At 40.3% G+C, this 24,426-nt stretch overlaps 1 protein-coding gene across 3 annotated transcripts in view; it reads right to left on the bottom strand.

The window, feature by feature from the left end:
* The window catches only part of LOC148056647 (uncharacterized), a 190,101-nt gene that overhangs the window by 37,431 nt on the left and 128,244 nt on the right, over positions 1-24,426 (bottom strand). The gene's annotated exons all lie outside the window — the stretch shown is intronic.

Here is a 24,426-nt window from a genome sequence, read left to right on the forward strand (position 1 = left end):
ACGCGGGCATGCCCCGAGGAGGCTGAGCACTCTGCACTGCCCTCCGTTTTCATATGGCTCGTATCACGCTCCAGCCTGACCGAGAAGACCGGGGAGCAGTTTACAGGAAACTCAGAACTCGTTTCAGTCCTATAGTCATTACAATATCTGTTATCCATTGATTCTTTACGAGAGGACTGTGGCAATTACTAAGTCTTTTTCTTGTTGTAACAGATTCTCAGCTGTTATGAATTGACATAACTTCACTGATTTAAAGGCAGCTATAATGATTTACAGCTGAGCATTGGGCCCATTTTATAAGGACAATGCTTCCTGACTTCCCCTAAGAATTAGTCTTCAGATACAGAATTCTTTTTCCTATTTACTGTAGAAGAAATTAAGATCTGTTAGGTACGGTGTAACTACAGCAGTCCAGTCTGAAGGACCACAGGCTTCCCCCCATCCTACTTCATACCAAAACCTGACTTGTCCTACAGTCACCGTTCAGCGGTAATACAGCCCGGCACTCACGGGCTCTACCACAGACAGAGCTCCTTAAAATTCCAGTAACCAATGTAGGTGGGTTTGATCTTTCCACACATGGTTACATGCTTTTGATGCTCTTAAATTTTTAATTTAAAATAGTGTACGTAAACTGGATGTGTATTGTTCCGCCTGTAAAATGCAGATGCTGCTCTCAAGAGAATTACCGTCTCTTTTATGGAAGTGTTTGGCTTTCATTTCATCATGGGTTATGAGAGAAATGTTGTTCATGAATTTGCCTTACAGAGTTAAAAGACAAGATTTATTCCAACAAAATGGGCCAGATCTAGAGAGAAGTGGATCAGGTCAGAAAAAGTAAGAACAAAAGAAAGTTAATTCCTCTCACTCTCTCTTGGAAGGCAAGAATACGGTTGAAGACAAGTGTTGTTTTTCTTCGTTTTAGATTTTGCACGAGCTTATCCAGTCATTATCTTTCTAAGGGTAGCAAATCACATTTTAATTATTATTTCTTACGCTTTATTTGTATTTTCATAGTGTCTAAAAAGTATTTTCATACAACAGAGCAGGAAGATAAAGTAAGGTGCGTATTGGGTTTGAAAGAAGAAATATTAAAAAATATTAAGTCACCATTATCAGATTTGCCCGCCACACTCACAAACATCCCAACAACGCTTTGTAACACTTCCCAGCCTGTTTTCAGGTAAATCGCAAGCCTAGGAAGATTCTGAAAGCAGAATGTAAAATCCAGGCTTCAAGTGTAGTAACTACAGCTGCCCAAGACCGCACTTTCTATCCATGTCTTTCTAACTGATTTTGATTAATCACATTCCTAAAGGCAACCCACTGAACTCAAATGGAGCATTTGCCCAGATCTGTTGCCTGAAAATAACAAAAGCAAAATGGAGCATTTACTACTTCTCTTAGTAGTCAAACTTTTCCCTCACAATTCTGACAGAGCGATGTAATTTCCAATGAAAAAAAACAATTAATTTTTCAAATATGGCTTTCAACAAAGTGTTGAGTTCTGGAAAAATTTTGCTGTTAAAGAAAAAGTTCTGTCAAAATGTTGTGGCTGACAGCTGCGGTTAAGGAAAAATGGGCTGCTTAATTTTTTGCCAGACTGACAAAATTTTAGAATTCCTGCCATTTTCTGACAATTGTGGTGAAAACTTTTACCATTTTTCAGCAAACATATTTTGATAAAAGTGTCATATAGCTCATATGAGTATTCCTTGGGGAAAGTAACCACCGTGGGAGTCAGCGGATGCCCGCCTTGACGTTTAGTGTTACCCATGTTCACGCATATGAACGTGTGATGGCTGGTTCTAAACCTAGAACACCACTTTTTCCTGTGTTATATTTTTATCCAGAAGTCTCAAAGCATTTATAAACTCTCTCACCCACACGATTCTCCTCCTTCCTTGTCACTGGAATGCCGAGCATGACCGGGGCTCGATTTACTCTTATAAACCCTGGAGAGCAGCACACCAGTGCAAAGGAAACCAGTTCTTCTGAGGTCCTCCATCACAGGTCTTTTGGCATAAAATGGATAAAACAGACCACTAGGCCTTTGACTCATTTTCTTTGGTACAGGAGAACTGTAAGTTCTATCTGCTGTTAGGTAAAATACTGTGACAGATGTCATTCCAGTAGGTTTTCTTAAGTCCATAAAGCAGTTACATAGCACTAAACGTGGGCTACCTTAGAAACAATCATGGCAGCACAATAATAATTTTTAAAAATAACGCACTTGCCCACTTGCGTATTGCTGTTTACATTAGATGAGGTACAAATCTGTTTGGAAGTATCCAAAAGAAAAGGTGATAGAGGATGGAGATAAAAACAAATAAGGGCCTTAACCTCTGACTGGGGTTCCTAATGCTCCGTCATCCTTGCCAACAGTGCAAGTCTTAATCATCACATGGCTGTGATTTATCATCAGTGTAGGGCTACATTCTGAAGAAAATCCCAGGGGGTCTGTAAACTGCAGGTGTAATCACAGATCAATGCTCATAATCCCTGGTAAAAACTCTGCAATAACACTTCTATAGCCTGCAGAAGTTCTCCCACTAATATTCCTAATCCTTTCCCATTGGACTTCATGATACTTCTGCGATTTTCAGGCAGTCCAGTAGGGGCTAAACAATATTTATGGTTTAACTCTGCTGGTTTTCATTTCCAGACTAGAAGATTTTTTTAATTTTATTTTAAGTTACACCCACACACATAAATACTACCTCTTATATACCCAGGAAATGACAAAAAAAAGATAAGAAAAAAGAAGATGCCTGCACATCCTTTATTGCCTCTCCTACCATCGCATAGCCATTTAGAAACTTGTATTTCTTGTCAGACACTTGAAACCAGACCTGGGAGCACTGGCGACCTTCCACGGCTACTACTTCAGCATCACACCTTCAACTCCATACTCGCAAAGAGCAAACGGGGGGCAGGACAGATGGAAGGAAGGAAGGGCCTTCTGTTTTTTTCCCTTTTCATTACATCATACTTAGTCTTATTCTTTCTTCTAAGACTGAAAAGCTGCCAGTTTTCAAGTGTCCCTCATTAACTTTTAAAACTCTGCTAAAGAGGAGTTATTGGTTTTTTCCTGGCACTGCCTGAAATTGCAGTACCCATATAAGAGCCCTAAATCGTAATAGCTACTCAAGGCAAACCAGAAAATACTGCTTAATGCGAGATGGGAAATTGAATATTTGTACACAATAGGTTTTAATGTGCAGGAATTGTAGCTGTAGGTGATTAGGTATGCTTTTAGAAAGATAAATGACCAAGCTATTTTGAAAGAAAAACACCTTTTAAAATTCAAAGCATTGGAAAAAATATAGTAAATAAATAACATTTCTGTGCTGCTTAAGGGAGACGATTGGCTTATACAGATAGGCAGAGGTGAACTTCTGGTTGTCCTTAGTCAGCCGAACCCTGGTAGCCCCACGTCCAGTCCACACCATACATTGCAATCTGCACCAAAATCGTTCGAATCCCACTTCATACTCTGGGGAATGGTTCTAAAACTTACGTCAGAGAACCGCCTGTCTTTCCTTCTGGTGCCACCTCTATGTACTTTAAAAATGGGAAGAAGCAGGAAAGGTTCAGAATTCAGCAGCTGCCCTGTAGGACTGTTGTAGGTAGGTCCCTGTGCTCACGAGCTTTACAGCCAGATAAAGCCCCAACACCCTGCAGAAAAACACTGGCTGCAAGGCAAGCAGGGGAGGGATAAGTTTCATACTAGAAACTGGCTGAACTAAGGGGTTTGCAGTATTGATGGCTGGCAAACACAGGGTTGAAAATATCTGTAAGGTGAACCCTAAATAGCAATAAACATAAGCAGAATGTCACAGCTAGATTCTGTTCCTCCACAAATCACTGAAATACTCTGCACTTCCTCGGTTGACATCTGTACTCTCATACTCTATCAGGATTCTGGGCTTTAATTAATAATTGTTTGGGGGATCAAAGTGAAAGATGCTAAGTCAAATATATTTAAATCTCATTTTGACATAATGTAAGACCAAAAGATTCTAAAAATTTCCACCAGAAAAACCTACTTATTTGCTCTTCCTTTCAGAGTGGAATTACAGCCACATAAGCTCAGACTTTTGATATATACACATTTGTAGTTTCAGTGTACCAAGAACATAAAATCCCAATAGGAAGTTTTGTAACCAGCTTGTTTTGAAGGTGCAATAATGTATTTAAAATTTCCAGGAATCACGTGGATTTCAGAATTTTCACTTCAATTTACTGTTTTCTCACAGCTCTGCTGAGCTAGACAACAAAAAACCCCAAATTTCTATTGTACAAATATTCCATCAGCAGCACAATAATGCTGTCCCTGCATTTGGGGGAAAAAAAAATCCCACGAACACTGCCTTCAGGGAAACTGCAGCTACAGTCTGCGCTTGGTTACATCACGGTAACTCAGCTGATTTAAAGGGGATTATTCAGGATTTACACCATTATAATGGAGCAGGGCATTACAATTTGAATTTCCACTTTAGTCTCGATGAAACAGGATGGGGGGAGAGCTAGAGCTAGGGCAGGGGGTCAGTTCCGTGTAACGGAACTTGCACTGGGGCTCTGTACCATATACTCGGCATTCTGTTCATCTCTTGAATTGTTCATCTCTAGGGTCTGGAGCACAAGTCTTATGAAGAGCAACCGAGGGAGCTGGGGTTGTTTAGTCTGGAGAAGAGGAGGCTGAGGGGAGACCTTATTGCTCTCTACAACTGCCTGAAAGGAGGCTGTAGAGAGGTGGGGGTCGGTCTCTTCTCCCCAGTAACAAGCGATAGAACAAGAGGAAAACGGCCTCAAGCTGGGCCGGGGAGGTTTAGGTTGGATATTAGGAAAAACTTCTTCACCAAAAGGGCTGTCAGGCACTGGCACAGGCTGCCCAGGGAAGGGGTTGAGTCTCCATCCCTGGAGGTATTTAAAGGATGGACAGACGTGGTGCTCGACGACATGGTTTAGTGGTGGCCTTGGCAGTGATAGGTTAACGGTTGGACTCGATGATCTTAAGGGTCTTTTCCAACCTTAACGATTCTATGATTCTTTTCAGTTGATGGGGGTAGGATCCTCAAGCAAAGAGAAGGTGACCTTGCTCTGACTCACCAGCATGATATATACTCACTTAGTGAACAACCTTGATTTTATAATAAAACTATATGTTTAAAGGAGAACCTGTCAGACTGGTTAGGTTCTGTGAATGTGATGATTTGTTTCAGAAGCTAAAAAATAAACAGAGTATATTGTTTATTTTTTGTTAAATTTCCTGTTATGATAAGTATCACTCAGTACTATTTACGGGACAAACAGTAACAATAACATAGCCAAATAATGTTTGCATAGATTTATCTTTAGGCAACTGAACTCAGCTCTGGTCCAAAGCACTGTGGATCAGTGTCTAAGCCTCAGGTTTTATTTTGTCCTAGACCTGTCCAGACAGCAGATAATACTCAAGGTTTCCAAATGCCCTTCCTTTATTCTTCTGTCTCTGCACTAAATTGATTGGGTTTTGAAAGCAGAAAGAGGAAATATTAGGGAACATATACAAAGTGTTTTGAAATTGAGGAAAAAACAAACAAAGAACTTTTTTTGCAGAGGCACGGAGTCAACAGATCTGAAAGCCATTTGCGAGCCGAACTTCAGATGGATGCATTTACCTCTCTTACACCCAAGCTGTTTAACTCGCACTTGGTGAGAAATGGAATGGCAATATTTATTTACTGGACTGACTTTCACATGAGCAAAGCACGATGAGGAGACGCACCGCCACTCTCAACCCACCGTGTTCAGGGCTTGAGTTATCCTTAAATTTTGTAACTAGGAGGTAACTGAGTACCAAGATGCTGGTCTTGAGCACCAGCCAGACATTCCTGAACCCAAGTTCTGTGATTTGGCCCATCTGAACTCGCTTTGTGTAGACTAAAGATTTCTCTACACCATCAGCTTATACAGGCTGGTGTAAGGTATTTATAAGGTTTTAGGCTAGTCTCGCTTTCCTACCTAATGGAACACAGACAGCAAGCAGCATAAACATCAGCAGAAAAAGTGATGTTTTCGAATTAAAGGTCTGGCCATCAGCTTTTTAAGAAACTGTACCTCATTAAAGTCAACCATCTCCACTCCTTGTGCTTGTAAATGTCAGCATGTGTACATGCATCTCGTGAATAACTACTGTGCTGGTGATGAAAATAACTTCTGTGGCTATCGTGCTTTTCTTCAGTTAGAAGGCGGCTGTTAAAGTGTGCAGCCAAAGAATGACCATGCTGAAAGGTAGTTACCCACCTTCCACCCAGTCGTGGAGAATAACATCAAGACAGACTTGCAAAGGATCTATTGAAAACCAAACTATTAGAGTCCAACTTCTAAAAATCCCGGAATTCATGATGCTGTTGGAATGAAGTCACAGAAATAATTCAGCATTGATAGGACTTCAGACCTTCCCAGATGTACTGAACCTGATAGAAAAATGAACTCTAGCACCTGATTTTTACTTTCAAAAAAGTAATGTATCTTTTTCCTTCCTTTCCTCCTTAAATTGATTCTCTTTCCTTCCTTTTACTAAAGTGGTGAACTGCCAAACTTCCTGGAGTGAACTCCTAGATCAATATTCTACAACCAATTCCCTGGGAGTGACGTCCTTAAGCAGGAGAAGGAAGGATATCTTCTAGATGCTCACAGCCGCTTTCACAGTGCTTTCATCTCAGAGATAGGCTCCTGAAGCCTGTAGCACAGAAGCCTTCTGACTAAGTTAGATCCAAACACACCCTTCTGAGCACCTGCCAATATGAAGATGTGTTCTTAAGTTCAGGAGAAAGCTGGGGATATTTAAGAAAATAAGAGGTAAGCTGAATGCCTCAAAATGCCTCCTACAACACTTACATTTCACACTTCTCCCTGTGATGCCTGCTACGTAAGGGAGGTAGGAAGATTCATGAGCACCCAGACAGAAACTTGGAATTGCAAGAAAATACAGGATGTTCTTGGAGAATTACCTTGGGTTTAGATCTGTGGCACAGTCAGTAGCAGCACAGATGAAACAGCAGAGTTCTGCACAACGCCGGCCAGGGAGTTGCCCTTTCAAACACTGTTTGCAACGTACAAATAGATCCCAAGCAGTTACCTAACTTGCTGCCCTGCGCTGAGTCGCACACACACGTGTGCATACACGCACACTTTATATTAATAGGTTTTATTTCTGGAAAGTTGCTTGAGAAGCTGAGTGCCTAACTGGGTGTGCTGGCAAACTGCGAACCACAGGATCGTTAGGCTTGGAAGGAATCTCAGCTGGGTCAACCCCATCCAACATTCCGCTTCATAGCGGAAATGATCTCACTATCCCTAAACTATCCCCAAAAGATGGGTGTCAGGCTTAGCTTTGAATATCTCAACTGATGGGACTGGTCACCTCCCTTGGAACCCTCCTGCATTGACTAACTCTTCTTAGACAGTTTTTCCTAAGTCTTCTCTGTTCTGGCCTCATTGCCTAATCAAAATAATTGGTCCCTGTCCTCTTCATAACAGTACTTAAATATGTTTGCAGATGTTTATGTTTCCCAACAGTTTTCTTTTGGTCTAGACTGAACGTGACCCTTGAATTTTCCACAGAGATCTGAATGGTTGATGATCTCCCAGGGGCTGGGACTGGGGCCTGGCCATGGCAGGTAACACAGCTGTGAGGAGGACTCTACCATGCGTTTGAATAAGCTATCGACATAATTCTGTCACTCACAGAAACAGGTTCAAACATTCCTCTCTTTCACCACATTATGGCAAAATTTCAGTTTCTCCAGACGACCCACAATCATAGCTTATTTATGGCTGCTTTGCCTTTTGAAGCAGTCTGCTCTTAAAGAAAAGTAACTTTGGTTCTGCTCTAATATGTGGGCTAGAAAGCTGCCTACTGCGGCTAAGTGCAAGAAGCTGGTCCAGCACCCATGTTTAAAAAGGAGTTTTAACAATTAAAGAGAAAAGCCTCAGGGAAATATACCTAATAAAAGACCTGAAAGAACCTGACCTATTCAGTTTACCACAGAAAAAAAATAATGTAAGAAACAGTTTGAACGCAGTCTTTCAGAATTACTTCTATAAGGAAAAGATAAGACGTCTTGAACTTAGCAAAGGTATAACAAGATCAAATCCTGGAAGTCAGCTATATTCAAACTAGAAACAAGACGGAAATTTTTAACGGTGAAGGCAGGTTACCAAGGAACGCGTCCAAGTCTCCATCACACAGGGTTCTTCAGTCAAGACCAAGGTCTTTCTAAAAGAGGCCAGTTCAACCACATGTGGAATTCTAAGGACTGTATTATACACAATAGATCATAATATTAATTTCTGGGAATCAAGTCCCTATTAGACAATTTGCAGGTTTCCTTATGGGAAATCAGCTACAGAATATTTGAAGACAGACTAGACTGCTGAGCTGTGAGTTAGCTTCGAATGAAACAGCAAATAGCAATTCCATAAAAATTTATGAAAGGTACTGCGATCTTTTCTTCCCTCGTTGGTAAACAAGCATACTGCAGTTCTGGTAGGCAGACAGAAAATGGAGGAGATGAAAAGTAGGTGGTTTAGCCTGAAAGCAAAAAAGCCCATGGCATATTCAGAAACCTTCCCCGAATCTTTTTGTTTCCTTTTTCTCCCCTAGGTTTGCTTTACTCCTTGAGGAGGGCCTGCCGGAACATCTCCTATTCCCATTTCCCTATCAGCACAGAAATTATGCACTAATTATAACTCTCATCTGATTAAGCACAAGAGCTCCCACTTCCCTTCTGTTGCTTTGTTTCACTTTGTCTCTTCTTCCCCTCAGACCTGCTCCTCTCTCCCATCCAGCCTCCTCTTTTCCTCTCTAAATATCTGCCCTTCGGTTTTATGGGCCGCTGGTTGGCAATCACACGTTTCTGTTATTAGGAAGGTTTTCCCAGTTCTTGAATGAACACTTCAGGCAATGGAATTCCTTCCTTAACCTTATTAATGTCAAGTAGTACAGTTGCTGTGGTAATCATAAGGTAAATTAAATCAGTTTTTTTTGGGATCTAAAATTGGATTATAGACTAAGTATCTGTTAGCAATGGGAGCAATAAATAAATAAATAAATAAGGCCCCATGGCTGTAGTAATTTACAAAACATAATAGGGAAATATTGGCCTTCACTGTTTGAAATCAAAGTTTTAAAAGCGTGTCATACTGCAAAAGGTTAAGGCCTATTAAAACCTTTAATGTTATTAGTATTTTCCACTTGATGTTGCCAGATAATAACTAACAGCGGACAGCAAACGCTCTGCCTTTACTGTCAAGTATGTGTAGAAAATATCCTCCAGCTTTAAAAAAAAAAAAAAAAAAAAAGAAATTCCCTACGTGGAAGGTTGGGGTCCCCAGCGGGACCGAGTGGTGAAGGTGCCATTTTCTAGCTGCAGTAATAACGCAAGAGTTGCCCCACGCAAACAGGTGCTGCTCAGAAGCGCTCCTTCCCCCAGACAGGCAGGCAGGCACTATAAACTATGCCTCATTTTGTCTTGTCGAGCATAATTCTGGTGGCGTCGTCAGTCAAAGAACACCGGGATGGATTTCAAAGTTAAACAATAATCAATAGTGTGACGTCTGGCAGTTGGGATTATTTTTTTTCCTTGAAAAGATCTCACATTTACCCTCACCTTTAATTGGAAGCTGGCTTCAGGCTCCCATTTAGCTCACACACTGCTCCATCAGCTAGGAAATAATGTGGATAAATGTTCTTCCTAAAGTTCAACCAGAGAGCAGAGGAATGACAGATATCCCACCAGCCAGGATATCTGAGCAACATACACTGCAGCAGTCCTCTGAGAAGTTTGCTAACCAGAAAAACCGACAGCTTCAAATTTTAAGAGGTTATTCCTAGTGCCTTGGAACGCACCTTCATCAGCCCTTGTGCTCAGAGCTGTAGGACAGGCAAGGCACAACGTATGGAGTCATCGCCATGGCAAAGGCCTTGATAGAGTCAACACTCAACACCGTCTAAGGAGGACCCACCCAGTGTGCCTACACGGCCTCCCACCACGCCTGCTGTCACCGGTATTTGGCTTTATTCAAAAGAGCCCCGGTCTCAAGGCTCCACTGTACCTGTACCTCCATGCATCAGGTGAAGCCCCTGCAGGAGCTAAGCATTTTGTACTCCATCAAAGGACCCTTCTGCTGGATCACAAGACTACGTTGCAGTTTAGGTAAAGAATTGGTGAAGCTATTCACATTACTGACATCTAGTAAATGAGAATAGAGCAGCAGTTCCCAAAGAAAGTGAGATATGTAAAGAAATCTATGAAAAAAGTCTTTCTATATTTACTGAGATTTTGCATTTATGTTCTTTCTTCACACAGTTTTCTGAATCCTTTCACAGATACTTAAAGTCCACAACATCCCCAGAAGATGGAAATATTTATCATGGGAAAACTGAGATAGTTGTTTAAACAATATCAAGGACTAATGGAAAAAAAAAAGTTGAGCCCGTGCTGTGCTCTAACCACTAGGCAATGTCGCCTCTGTATTAGATGGATCGAGCTGCTGCAGCACTTGATAGGGAGGGGCTGTTCCTTGGCAGGAAAAGGCAGCAGAGGGTGTAATGCTCAGGAACTCCACTATCCCTTGCCCAGCACAACACTATAGTTGAGAGAAAAATAAAAAAAAAGATGGAAAAACAGGGCAAGAAAAGATGATCTTGGCTGAGCACGTAATGGGTATCTTGAATAACTGATATTTAAGTCATGTTCTTGTTTATTCTTTTAAGCATACTTGTGGTGAGCAATCATTCACCTGCTATAAATTACAAGCAACTGATAAGTCTCCATTTATGAGTCTCCAGTCAACAGCACTCACACTAAAAATAAGCGCAAAAGAAAAGCCATCCATAACCAACAGCTTTTTTCCAGAGCTGGACCACATAGAGAAGTTTCCAAAGCAGATCTGTGGCAGATTTCTTGAAAATTTAGCCCCTCAAAAAAGAGTCCCAAAGGGTTAGGCAGTTCAAGATAATGAATTTCACTCTCCATCCATTAGGTTGTAGTTCTTTGCTAGATGTAACTTTAATATTAAAAAAAGATTAATCTGTATGCTTGAAGCCTGTTCTTTTTAATCTTAATGAGTTTTGATTTTTACAATGTAGAACCTTATCCAGAATAGCTTTAAAAATTGAAAGAAATAAGATCAGAGAGTTGAGAATATGAAGTGGGGTTTTATCCAATGTATGACTAGATGTTTCCAACTAGTACGCCGTGTTAAGGAGAGGAAAACGAGCCATTAAAAAAAGAAGTATTTTTATAGGAGATCTTCACAAACATGTTACCTCTGCTGACCTTTAGATAAAGGTAAAAAGGGTAATACAATAATTTGGAAATTCTTAGCCTGAAAAAGGACCAATGACCCTCTCAGGGTTGTTCCCAGATTTCACCAGCATAGCTTGTAATTCCTGGGAGATCATTTGAGCCATGCAGAGACCTTACTTAGTCAGAGTCAAAATATTTTTCTGCCTTTGTAGTGGCTCTCTGAATACATAAAATGTGGAGTTTCCTTTTGTTCCACCTCCACACCCCTAGCTGGGGAGGGTGCCAGAGTAGGCTTTCATTCATGGGACTACAGATTTTCCAGCCATATTCTGTACCGGAAAGAATAACAATTGGGATTGACTTCTCCCTAATATATCCTCTCCAATTTTAAGGGTTTGATCATTGAACCATCAGTTTCCTCAGTGCATCAAACTATGCAAATTCATTTTACCCATTTACATCATAGCTCAATTTGGCCGACAGTTTCCTCTCCCCTGTTTTAAATCATGACGGTATTGATAATGCAGACCTAAATGAAGAATGCAGAAGAAATTCAGAGTTCTGGGTTCTTTCCCAGCTCCTTCATTAACTTGAAATCCGGCCTGGGCGAACAATTGGATTTCTTCATGCCACAATTTACTTTTAAGTTGGTGTCAAGCAGTAAAATATCTCTAGGATAGATGCGAGTCTCAGACACATTTACAAAAAACCCTTTAGAAGTTGGAATAGGTAGTGCTAGCTGTAAAGAAACATGGAATGACACCTGAACGAGGGAAACTTCAAAGCAGGACCTTCAGCAAGGCCCAGAATACTAATTTTAATCAGAAATTCCTCACAATTTCAGCCCCTTAGTTTTTCAGATGTAGATTCTCCTAAACCCAATTTCTGTCAATTTGTCTTTCTGCAAAACACACGAATATGAACTCCAAGAGAGAAGACAAGAAAAATTTGCTGTGCTACTACAACACACAGTCTACTCATGACTTAGCAGGAGTTCTACCGCTGAGGTTCAAGCTATTTTGTACTCCCCTCTGGAACATATGCCACATTTAATTCAAGGTTACATACTCTGGAGACAGGAAATTAAAAGAAATAAAATTAAAAGCTTATGTGATATCAAAAAATGCAAATTTGTAGCACTTAATACCCATAATAAATTAGAAGTCTAGGTTAAGAACACATCACTAGTAATACTTTCACAGATAGTTCATGATCAGTATATCTTATTTAAATTTTTATAAGGGATACCTTAAGAAAGGTACGAAAGACGATTTTTGGTTTTCTGATGTCACTTTGCTTACTATTTTACGTTTCTGAGATAAGACTACTTTCTGAGAACCATACTGACTTTTTAATATTATACTATTATTAAGCTTCTTTTTTTCCATGCACAAACAGGGTAGCTGTAGGCAGTCTAAGTTTGATTTGTATTTCTACAGTAAAACGCAATGGAATAATTTCTGACCAGGTGTGTAATTCATTAAAACAAGTGACTGCAATGCTTCTCTTGCTGATGAGCTTTTCCCTCATTAAAAAAAGGCACTTGTTGCTAAAGTTTTGAAAGAAGAAAAAGGAGCTGGATGAGAGAGCAAGCAGGAGAGAATGCGCAAGCGTGACTGATGACCGACTGATTTTATTCACTGATTAACCTCACTCCTAGGTTAAGGGCTACAACGGCAGGAGTGAGAAGTCATGCGCTCTTACTCTCTCTGACTCAATGAATCTTGAATTCTCCATAAGCCATTGGCTTGTGGCCTGCCTTCCCCATATACAAGGGAGAACGGGAACTTCACAGGCAGCTTTTGGTAGCTCACTTCAAACCCCCAGGCGCAGCTGCTCTGTTTTTGGGCAGCGTGGCTGCTTAACACACACTCCACTGCCTCTATTCTTCTCCTGCCTCCCCACTGTCTGGAAAGAAACTGGACTTCAGCTCTCAATCCATGACTGTATGCAGTCTGATTCTATGACGGAGCCTGTCAATACTCACAAGGTAATTGTTAGGAAGGGATAGGCAGAGTGCACCGGAGCAGAGCGAGGGAAGCAGGGCAGGACAGTCACCCATTCAAAACAGCAGCCCCTTGACAGACTTTCACAATATCTTTGAAAAAAAATGCCAGAATTAGACTTCTGACTGACACAAGTCAGGCACTGCACAGACCAGCCAGCTATCACTCTAGGCTCCTTGAGAGCTCAGTCAGCACTTGCATTCATTCATATTTAGTCCACGTGTCCAGCCCTAGAAATGTAAATTTCCTTTAAAATAAAACCTAATGTATAGCAGTATAGCTACAGATAGCATATAGAGTATATATGCAGTGTGCATTTTGCAGACACAACAATTGACAGAATCTGGATGTAGCAGAATCTACTTCTGAAAGAACAGGGGGCTGCCGATGATTTATTTATCACACTGTCTTGTTACAGCAGGAGAACTGTTTCTTGGTTTCTAACATGGAAGAGCAGTGCCAGTAACCCAGCAAAGTCACAGGCTCCTGTCAGCCTTTCATAAAGTTTTCCTGCTGATGCTGTCCTTTTCACCAGTAGCTAGCTGAACGCTGAGGCCAGGATCAAGCCCAGTACTCTGCCAGCCATACTAAGTGAAAGCCCAGGAGTCCTGACTAAAGCTGCAAGCAGCACCGTCTAGAAATTAGACGCGCTAATAAGACTACATGTTGACATATACAGCAACTTCAAGGAGCTCAGATTATTTCTTTGCTCTCCCCCTCCTCTCTACAGATGTAACTACCAGTATTAACCACAGTTCACTAGACTATATACGTTTGGTGTAATAGTGCAAACTATTTTCAACCTGAGCTTAGTTAAAAAGGCAAATGGTATCTCAAGGAGCAAGCTGACCCCATTATCAGACCCTTAGGGAGTTAAGACAGCAGCCAGCAGTGGAGCCAGCCAAAATGCCTTAGCTGAGGCCAGCTAAGAAGCCAGCCAGGCAAATCCAAAGCTGCTGGAAAAATACATTCTGGAGCACGGTGTCTGGGACCCTGAGCTACTATGCACACCCTGCTGCAGTGGATATGGGTGTTGGCTTGCCTACAAGCAGCGGAGAAGAGAGGGTGACCAGGGAAAGCAAGTTCGACTGGACTTACATAAGAGACCTACTGACTTTTTAATAACTTTGTTATTTGGAAGTAGCAGGTATGTTTACCAGAACATAATCTCCTACTTTACAGTAAAAGGTTTTTACAAGGAAAGGACATGTAAAAAGGGATCTTACAATATACCCTTACAGAAGTATAGAGGGCTAGAACAGGCAGCACAAATAAAGTGTGATGTACCTGTCTACTTAAAGTCTTTACAAGCTTTGGAAAGTGTATTTTTCAGTCACAGTTGAGCAAAACTGCTCTTTAAAGCCAACAGACAGAAGGACTTAGGAAAAACATGGCCTTCACCACCAAACGCAGTAGAAAGCAAGAAGATTTAATAGGATCACTAACTGTTACTCAGTCACTTCCAGATCTTTATTGAAATAATAAAGCAAGTTATTTATGAATTTGAAAACAAAGTGTAGATGACAGGAGACAAGATAATCCAGAGACACAGGATCTGTTCTCCCACTGATTATGGGACTGACCTGTATTTCGAGTGACTTCTGTTGGTGGGATCACTGCTTTAAGCTTCGCCAAATAACAGGACAGCATCATTTCGACATCTGTGACCAGTGTGGAAGAGCATGTCAGTCAAACATCAGAAGTCGATATCTAACCACGTTCGCTACCAGTGGATTAATCACTTATGTCATTATACTGAAGGGCTGACCTGTTCTCGAGAAGATAAGACTACCTAATGCATAAAGCTTGGAAACGCCTAAGCAATTACTGATGAAATTAAAAAGTCACAATCCTAGATCACAGTAAAGCTATTTATAAAAATCCTGTTCTGTTTTTACCTCTCCCATCAGGCCTCAGCTCATCACTAGAAAGCAGCATTTCCATGGGATGCCAAAGGTCTTGAAAAATCTTTGTTCCAAGGATCCCTGCTCCCTTGGCTGGGGAAGCATTTTACTGGAACCCTAAGTAGGAGGAAAAAAAACCTATGCCCACAGCAGCTACAAAATGAGAATGCAATAAGAATCTTGGGAAACTGAAAATTAGATGGAAACGTCTGATACAGCTTGGGATCAAAACACGGTGTTATGTCCATAGCCACTTTTAAGAGTATATAGCTTTTCACTCTTGTGCCATCTGAAGCTCCAGGCATAACGCCTGTCCAAGAATTCAGCCTGAGTTTTGGACCCAGCTCCCCTTCTAAGGGAACAGAAGACCATTAAGACACAAGACAGCGGGCCTGCAAGCAGAAGGAAAACAGACCGAGTTAGAAGCCTGCGGCAGAAGAGAAGAAACGGTGGTTAGAAATGTTTTCAAAGGATTGTCAGCAGTTGCAGTGCTTCAGGTTGGTGTGAATCAGTATAGATCAGGTGAAGTAGACTGTCACACCCTTGTAAAAGTTTGCCAAAACCATCACAGATTTATGTAAGATTATTAATGTCTTCATTACAAATGAACATTAACAATAATTAATGTAACAGCAGTACAGAGAGCAATCTGACATTGCTAAGACTAAGAACGGTGATAAACAGCCATGACCCTATCAAAAATGGGAAATGGGGCTTGGGGAATATTAGAGATTTCAGTTTCCCATGAGAACATAGGCAAAAATATTTTACTCAGTTACACTGAGGTAACGTGTTTGTCCCGAGATGGCCATCACCCCTGTTTGCTAGCCAGTGATAGAAGACCCACAATTTTCAGCTCCGATGGCATTTTATTCTCCTCAGCAGAAGTCAAGAAATCTCACTGAGCCAGGGTCTCCTAGTGCTTCTCCGTACAAACAGAAGTACATTTTTAAGAATCCTGTCACCAGAGTTTGTTTCTGTTAGGAGTCCCAGGTAACTGTAAATCAGATACATAAAATATAGTATAACTTGTGTAAAGGGAGAAATGGAACAGAAAACTTTCCTGCTGTCAGAAATGCTCTTTCTAATCATTAGTACTTTGGCAACAAAACATATGTGCACATACAGACAAGTTTAACGTTTACTCTGGAACTCAGATCTCTTGTACTTTAGACCAAATGAAAAACAAAGAGCAGGCCAAATTCTGACGAGAATCTGCACCAAAGTTAAGTTGATCTGTAGTGTTGAAAGACCATAGCTATTTAAAACAAATCATTTACAAGGCAATGAAATAAACTTTGGGTAAACATGGGCAACTGTTGCTTTGGCATAGAAGAGACTAACATGGCTTAGAAACATTACTGCTCTTTTCTGCTCACAAGACCAAGGAGAGAACACCACCAGTCGAAGGCACTGAGGGTTCTGACAGGAGAGCGATGGGTCTGTCAGAGCAGAGTAACAGCAGCCTGAAACGAGCAGGAGGACAACAGGCAACTGGAGAGATGGTCTTCTCTTAGCAAAAGTCATCAAGACCCTCTACCATTGGAGACCGAATATTGCTGCTTTACCTGGGGGATAAAGCATGTAGAACCGAAAGGAAAGATGGGGATGTTTCATGTGACAGCTGGTGGAGTACCACAGAGGGTTGGAAGCCTTACAATCCTGGAAGAGTATCTGGGAAAGCAGCAATCCTGTCAGGGAGCACATCACTGATTTATGCACATTTATGCTATTTCGCACATAGAACGCACTAGCATTGTTTGCAGGTTTTTACTACTAAAAAGGCGGGGTATCAGACCTGTCTCCAATTTCTAAGTTCCTCATTTATGGTAACACTCAAAAGTGGAAAAATCTCCATAAAGATACAGAGTGAACTGGAGCAATGGAGGTATAATCACAAATTTCCTTCGCTGAAGTGATAACCTCTGGCCAAAAGACAGCACAGAGACCCAGGTGCAATGCCTTCTAATCCTTTGCTGAAAAATTTCCCATTATTTAATTCGCTAAAGCCTTGAAAGTGACTTTGCAATGGCCCTCCAGGCATATATGGGAGGTTTCAGTGTTCAAGAGAACCCACTTTTAGCTGAGAACTTCCAGTAAGAGAACATATTTGCTTGGCATTGAACACGTATGCTTCCCATAGCATCGCGCTATGCTGTCCGGTTCAACGTACTTGAGAAGCAAGGCAGAGCGCTGGTTTTTCACTTAATCATGATGAAAAAAATCAAATCAGAAAGTGTTTCACATAGGGCACATTCATTCACATGGAAAATGTGGTTAATCTCTGCAGTAGTTACTTTGATAAAATTATACATTTAAATAAGACGACAGCAAAGAAGACAGTAAAGCTATTTTTTAAAGTTTAAATCTTCCTCATGGAATGCCAAAAGTCACAGATGATTACTGCTTGTCTCTTACCTTTTTTTATTTGGAGGTTACTATTGACAACGGACAGTTAAATCAAGAACTGGATAAGCGTTTTTCTAACTTTAAAACCAAACAGAAATACACTCAAAGAAGTGTAGTTCGCCTGTCTATTACTGCAAGGAATAAAACACAAGAGGCTTCCAAGTCGCATGCTGAGGCAATCAGATGTCAAAAGGGCATTTATCAGCATAACTTTTCAGGCTGATAACAACTTCAGAGCCACAGTGTAACAAATTTTAGGTCAAAGATAAGCAGCTTGTATTTGTTGATGCTATTTGCAACAGAGAATAAACATAAGGTATTTACTTTTATGAAAACATAATCCATGTACTTAACCATAAACCAACCCTTTTACTTGTTTCATTTTTTCTCACTGTGGCTGACCAAAAATTGAACAGCAACATCATCATACATCAATATCTTCCATTTCAGCCAAAGCAAATGGACACATCTCTGCCTTCCACATACATTTTCAAATTTATATCTAAACCAAAACATACATAGACAGGTCTGGAACAAACAAAAAGAAAATTTTTCATGGAAGAGGTAAGTAATGGATTTTCTAACCAGCCATATATTTTCAAGTTGGGACTCCAACACTGGAACTAGAATGGGCAGACACAGATCTTTTTGAAAGGACTATAGCAGACACATGAAGTTAGGCTAAATACACGTTTAAGTAAAAAGGGATCGGTTACTGAATCAGGGCCACAGAAAAGTGACCATGAACTTCTTAGCTAATCACATTCTGAAAAGAACTCCAAAGCCTCTCTGGCCACACTGGATTTTATTATCAAATCATTTACAGTTGTGCAAGACGTGAGTCAATATGAAAACACTGGTGTAAAAGCAGATAAAAGGAGCTATTTATTACAGATTATAGTGTTTCAGCTTGCTTTCATTGATCCTAGTGATCGCTAAGTGTGTCAGAAAAGGAAACATTCTCTTACATGTTTCCCAGAAAATCAAATGCCACCTATAAGTAGTCCTACGTGCAGTAGTAGAATATCACCAGTTCTACCTTCCTTTAAAGGTTTTTTTTCCACATTTCAATGTACACCTAATTATCCTGCTTCAACAACAACAACAAAATATCGGAAGACTCCACTCTCTTGCAAGGAAGCTGCAATTGTGTGTTGAACCATCAGGATAGCTTTGGATGTTCATCTGGCTCAACTGCACGTAGACTGCACACCCGTCCAGCTGTACAAAGCAATCATGGAAAACTAAAGATACGCCCGAACACGTACACTAGCAATGAATGGGCCCTGAAGGATTTGATGAATGAAAAATACTCGGTATTGTGAACTTACGTTGGATTTCCACTGTTTAGGGAATAAGGCTGACCTTTTGGTTACCATGCAACCTAGGAAAATGGGAACTGAGAAAGTGTGTGTCACCCTAACGAAGGGCTTGAGTCAGCTATTGCTCAGCATCTTATGGACCATCTGCTGTCTGGATACATGTCCTGATTTAAAACTGGTCCCCTGCCAAGGAAATAAAATGAAGTCTGAACTATTTCTTCCTGAAAATAGGATTAAGGAACTTTAAAAGAAAGGAAACATTTTATCATCTTGATACACCACTATAAAAATCAGCTAAAAGCCAGGAAATAATACTTAGACTAACAGAGACAAATGAACTGTAAGTACAAAGGCCCTACAGAGAACGGGTTTCTCCAGGGGATGAATTCCCATCAAAATTCAAGAATCAGAGCCTGATATAAAACAAGAAATGTCGATTGAGCTTTATAAACCCACCAAGATGAAAAACTGAGATATTTCATCATACACAAAAGCTAGTTATTTTATACGCAACAAAACAATCGAGACAGAAAATACACATTCCAAAATTCTGCAAACTACTATATGTTGTGCTGTCTCTCTTTTTCCTTATGAAGGTAAAAAGACAACTGAACCTCTTTATGGCTGCAGTAAGAACTTCCAAGCAAACAGTCAATCCATGCAGAGAACTCGTGTAGGAGGAAGTTATACAAGATGGATGCAAATCTGCATTTCCAATTGACCTCTATTCTGTTTGCTAAGTATATGAGTAAATCCATAAGGTTCTTTGTACGCACATTTTCACAAAGGTGGCCTTATCAAGCTTTGCTAAATTTTTTATCTGCATGTACACACTGCACTTGCAAATGGAGCTGCTAGGAGCAGTACTAGATACTCATGCTACGCACTCAGCCCAGAAAGCTGCTAATAAGGTTATCCCTTTAGCTGAGGGGTCTGTTGCCAAGACTTCATTTCTTAAAAGCAGCTCAATGCCTGTGGGCGTTCCCATTACCTGCAAAGACACAGAAGTTCTGGAGAGAGCACAGAGCGATCAGCAATGTTGAAGAGGCACAGAGAACACAGAGTGATTAGTGCTGAAGGAATTAACTGCCCTTTTTGTAACCAAAGGAAACCCTGTTAAGTGTAATTTAGGCAGAACCTACAATTCATATCAACATTTATCATTTGAAATTTCGTGCTCAGGGTAAACACTGTGCTCCTCCTAACAAGGAGTGGTTACCCACCTTGGGCTTTGATGTCAAGACAGTGGTCACTTTCCTTACGTATTACTTCAGGCTTTGCAACTGATTTGCCCTGCCTTAAGGCCACTTCTGCTAAATACATCTTTCTCCTTTTGCAGGCCTCTGAGACTTTATCACAAAATAGGGGGTTTGCTGAAACTAGATAGCAAATTTATAAGGTTGAGCTTCTGCAGCTCTTAAAAATACCTGCAAAGTTAAGTTCAAACATTGCTTTCTAATATAATGAGTTACAATGGGTGCAACACCACAGTTCAGTTCAGCAAGGATATGTTGGCCTAATCCTAATTTGACAAGAGTTTTCTGTCTTTCAAAACTAATTAACATTAATTACATTGATATGAGACATGCAACAACTCTACAGTGCCGAGACAAGGTGCAGAGCCTATCAGGGAGGACAGCTGTTGTGCTGTACCTAACTGCCAAAGTTAAGAGAGATGTCACAAAAATGGCAAAAATTGGGGAATTGCTCAGAAAGTGAGCTTTAGTATCAAAAGAAAGATGTTCAGCTTTTTTCTTCTTTAATGAGCAAACTAAATTTAAACCTTTGGCTGCAAAGGCTCTTATGACTTTTTCCTGAACCAGTTTCTACAGTCCCAGTATCAGGTTTATATTTGTAAAGGTAAAACGCAAAGGTAAATAGGCTGGAATAAAGGCATCTATGGGGAAGGGAAAGAAGAGGAGAAAAAGAAAGTTCTATTGAAATAAATACTTAAACAGAACAGAAACTGAACACTGACAAGTGATGTATAATGCAAGCTTCACCTGCAAAGCTATACACACCGTGTGCATCACGGAAAACCTGAACCCTGTTTGAGGCTGTGGTCTGAAGTCAGTGCTGCATGTATACAAAGAAACCGATACATAACGATTCTTTTTGTTATCTATCATCACAGACGTGAGCTTATTGATGTCCCATATGACACAATTCTTATTTCTCTAACGCTCAGTGTGACAGACATCCCAGAACAAAGTAAGGAAGAATAGAGCTTTCAGGAGTTTCCAGTAGATCTCCAAGATGAAGTATGATTTGTCAGAATCATAGAAGGACTGTTGCCTTCCAGTCTAATTGCTTTCAAATAATCCACGAAAGATCTGAGAAAGGATATTGTGCCAAAAGATAAATCTCACAGGTGTTTTTCTCCCCCCAGCACATACTATTTGTCCTGCATCCCTCCCTCTCATTTCCCTGAAGAAATTCCCACACTTTTCTTCCTCCCTCTTGGAAGAAGAGAAGGCATTTTTCCCTATTAAAAATCTGTAAAGAAAAAAAAGAAGGAAGGGAAACCTGAATGCTGTGTAATTAAAAATACTCATTCTGCTGTTCTCAAAGAGAGGAGTTGGCTGGACAGATGAAGTAGATTCCTGTTCAAGCATCATCATAAAGATGGGACCACCTCGTTTTGTTCTCAATTGTACCTTAGTTTTCCCTTTCAGTCAGACTAAGCATCCCTGACTCATTGATACTTTGGGTTATCACTATAGTATCAAAACACCTTAAAAACATTTATGAATTCATCTTCCTTGCAGCTGATGGACAACAAAGACACAGAGCATTAGGACCCTTACCCAAAACAGTGGGGGAACACTAGGCGCAGCAAAGGACTCAGTCCTCTAATCCACAGTGAAATGACTATCGAATATTTCTCTCTCATGCCCATGTTTTCACCTTCATGCTTTCATCCACACCATCCCTGCACTTCTTTCAGTCCAGTAAACACCACCCATTCTCCTATAACTCTCTTAACTGACATTTCTATTATGATCCACTGAAATGTTACACTCCACAAAAAGAAGCATTGGTAACCAGTTGCTCCGTCTACTCTGCACCATCCAGGCTGTTGAAGAAGAAGAGATTATGCCATCCATCTCAATGGAGACTGTGTCTTCCATCCTCACAGAGGAGTGTGCTGACAGCACATAAAAAGGCACCATGACTTCCAGCCAGCCAGCTTCACAGCTGGCACTATCCCATACACAACGGACACACAAAATTGCGTGGCAGGGACCAGAAAAGGATTTGTATGCTCTCGCTCAAAACCGCCCAGTTCCATAGCCTTCAGATAAAATACAATCCCTGGCAGCACTTTATGGCTCGGGCTGTGCAGCATGGCAACCCTGTTGCTCCAGAAAGAGGCAGCAGGAAATAGAACTCTGAAGTGGATAAACCTATGACTTCGTTTTGCTGTTAACATCGCAGTTTTGCACAAATACGTTCATGAAAGTAACGTACCCATATTTCTTTTCCCTTTGCTTTGAGCTGTACAAACTTTTAGCAAAATACCATTGTTGTATGCCTGAGTGGCATTTCTTATGCTGAATGTACGCTTTATGCTTTGACAGGTCTCGCAGTTACTTTTGATGCATAATTTTTATTATACACGTTTTTGGTGATGTAGAAATTCATATTCAATATTACTTTTTTTCATTCCTACCTAGTGGTTTCCTGCGGGAAACAGAATTTTCAGTGGCCTTTATCTTTTCATAGTCACATCCATTTCTTAGATTATCAGCCAGTTTTAAGCAAAATTGTCTTTAATCAGAAATGATTCCATTATATCACTTCATTTTTCCAACTGTTCCATCCACAATTCAGTTGTATTACATAGATATGTAACATTATGGTCAAGTGGTCCCAATCTAGCACTTGTCCCCACAAGAGAAGAACATCCTTCTCAGGCGGAATTCTTTCTGAATGATACAGAAACGAATGATAGTATGGCAACAGTATTTACATTTATACGTAATTATACGGCCTTGCAATACAATGCAACTTATATATATGTGTGTGTGTGTGTATACGTCACACATCATTAACAAGAACATCGCTGTATTGCCTTTTCAAAGACAATTCTAATTAATGGCTTAGATTTTACAGTTTCTTTTCAGAAAAACAGTATATTTAAGAATTATTTGTGCACTAGCATATATAGGAAATAATTAGATTTAGATTAATGGGTAATAGTTATAAGTTAATGAAAAATGGATTTTAAGGTGTTTTCAACTTACTGCAACTCCACTGGAATTCTCTCCTCCATTTTTTTGTGTAGCAAAAACAATCAGCGCCAAAAAATAACCCAGTACAAAAAAATCAGATGCAATTCCAAAGTAGCCAATGTCTTCAGCTAGGCAAACATCACTCATGGTATTAAAATGCAATTTTTAAATAAAAAAGCATTCCTTTTTAGTAGCTACTTCACTTCAAAAGCTACTTGACTTGCAAATAAACGTGTAAAACAGTGAAAGACTTCAGGAGAATCTCCAATACTAATTGTCAACTTTTTGGCAATTCAGCTGAATTTCAGCATTTGGTATCCTCAAGCAGGAGAACAGGATCTTAGCCAGAAGCCTCTAAATAGTACAAACATTTGTGCGCTTTTACAAGGCAGGTAAAGACCTAAATTATGTTGCTAATTAATTTTATATTTCCTTTGGCTACTCAAAGAAACCTGGAGCTGTTCAGCATCCATTGAATGATGGGGTTTTGCCAAGTATTCAGGTATGCTATTAACAGAACAAGCCAAAAGAACTGAGATCATGCTTTCTATAATACCTACAGGGAAAAAAGTCAAATTCAAAGCAAGTACATGCAAAGCAGATACATACATACACGAGGCAGAAAGGGAGAAAGGAGTACCAAAGCACCTAAGGCATTTAAAAACACGTGAAAAACTTAAAACTAACGTTAGTCCAGAACTAAGACAACAAACCCAAGACTATAGTTCAACGACAGCAAGTACCAACCTACTCCAAAGAAAAACATTTAAAAGAAATAGAGAACAAAACGCTAACCTGATCAACTTGCAAAAGATATAAGATGTGGTTTGTGCTATGCACACACTGTCCAAAGAGATTACATAAGACTTAATTGATTTTTGTAATTGAGCACGGCACAATAAGCCAAACGTTCCTACATACCTACACTGTGTAGGTGTGAAGCCCTGGAGAGAAACAGACAGATGCAGTGAGTACAGGCAGGACATTAAACAGAATATTTTTACCTTCAAAGCTGCTTCCCTGTCTCCTTTTAACCTGCACAGTCTTTTTTGTTTTTCTTAAAAAGATCTTGTAGTTCAATTGAAGAACATCTGTGTTCATATACACTTTAAAGATAGTTAAACCCTGATTACCACACACAAGTATTCACTTCCCTCTTCACCGATCAGCACAAAGCAACAGCATCTCTTACTTGGTTCTCAGGACACAAATGAAAGCCAGCACTGTTTTCTTCTTAGCCAGTGAACAAG

The sequence above is a fragment of the Nipponia nippon genome, unplaced genomic scaffold, assembly GCF_047370975.1.
Source record: "Nipponia nippon isolate SJK-2023a ecotype South Korea unplaced genomic scaffold, ASM4737097v1 scaffold_12, whole genome shotgun sequence".
NCBI classification, from domain to species: domain Eukaryota; kingdom Metazoa; phylum Chordata; class Aves; order Pelecaniformes; family Threskiornithidae; genus Nipponia; species Nipponia nippon.